Genomic DNA, 1,236 nt, shown 5'->3' on the forward strand with positions numbered 1-1,236 from the left:
AGATGATGCCAAACCACAGTCCACATGTAGCTGTTTACAGCAGCTTGGCGCCGTCATCCATTGAAAGGTTCTTTATGAAACAAAAAAACTATGACAGAGGAATCCGAAATCATACAAACTTTATTTCTTCAAGTTGAACAATAAAACATAATGAGTTTATGATCAGGGGTGCAGCTAAAGCGGGAACCTGGGGTGCCCCCAGAAATTTGAGTAGCCTCCTTCAGGCTGTACCTCAAAATTGTGTGACATCAGTGCAGCCTGGGAGTGAAGTCCTCCTCAGTGCATCATAGGAGGGACTGGAGCCCCAGCTTCTATGGGGTGAGAGGCAGGGTACACCCTGGGCAGGTCATCAGTCTGTCACAGGGCCAACACAGACAGACTCACAACCATTCACACCTATGGGCACTTTAGAACCACCAATTGACCTAACCCCACTAAGTGCATGTCTTCGGACTGTGGGAGAGAACCAGAGTACCTGCAGAAAACCCACACAGACACAGGGAGAACATGCAAACTCCACACAGAAAGGTGCCATGTGGTGGATTTGAACCCCGGACCTTCTTGCTATGAGGCAGCAGTGCTAACCACCTGCCACCCTGCTAACTATATAATGTTAAATAATATTTACTCAACAGTCTGGCACTAGTTATAGATTTAAAACCCAACACTTTTAAGTTTTGAACTACTGCACTGTAGTTTGGTCCACTGCCTACCGTAGATAAGAATCTCTGACTGTGGAAAAGAAGTGTTTATCGCATCTGTTTTGTTCAGAAAGACAATCTTCACAGAACGATGCCTCTTGTATGATTTTGAAAGTATGAATGATATTGCCAAACCATAGTTACATGACCTCAGTGTCACCACCCCTACGTGTAACTGTGATGTGTAATAGCTTCATATGAAAATGTCCAAAGTTTGCTATCAACGGAACTTATTTCAAGTCTCTTGGTTTGAAGTTATCATTGATAAAATGTTCTGATACCTACCACCCTTATTTGAATCAAAGTAGCTACAGGCGTGCTATGTGCAACATTGCCATGTGGCTTCCTTTAAGAACAAGTGAACTGAAAGTGTCACAAAATCCATGCACCTCTAATCTGTTCTCATTAACACTAGAAATTATTTTTCCAAGCAACCTGATGAATAAAGTGCGACTTTGAAAAACGCGTCTCATTGAAGTGACTAAGAGTACGCAAGGGAGCTGTGTTTAAATAAGATGAAGAAGAGATGTGAGAC

This window comes from Archocentrus centrarchus, chromosome 20 (assembly GCF_007364275.1).
Source record: "Archocentrus centrarchus isolate MPI-CPG fArcCen1 chromosome 20, fArcCen1, whole genome shotgun sequence".
NCBI lineage: Eukaryota > Metazoa > Chordata > Actinopteri > Cichliformes > Cichlidae > Archocentrus > Archocentrus centrarchus.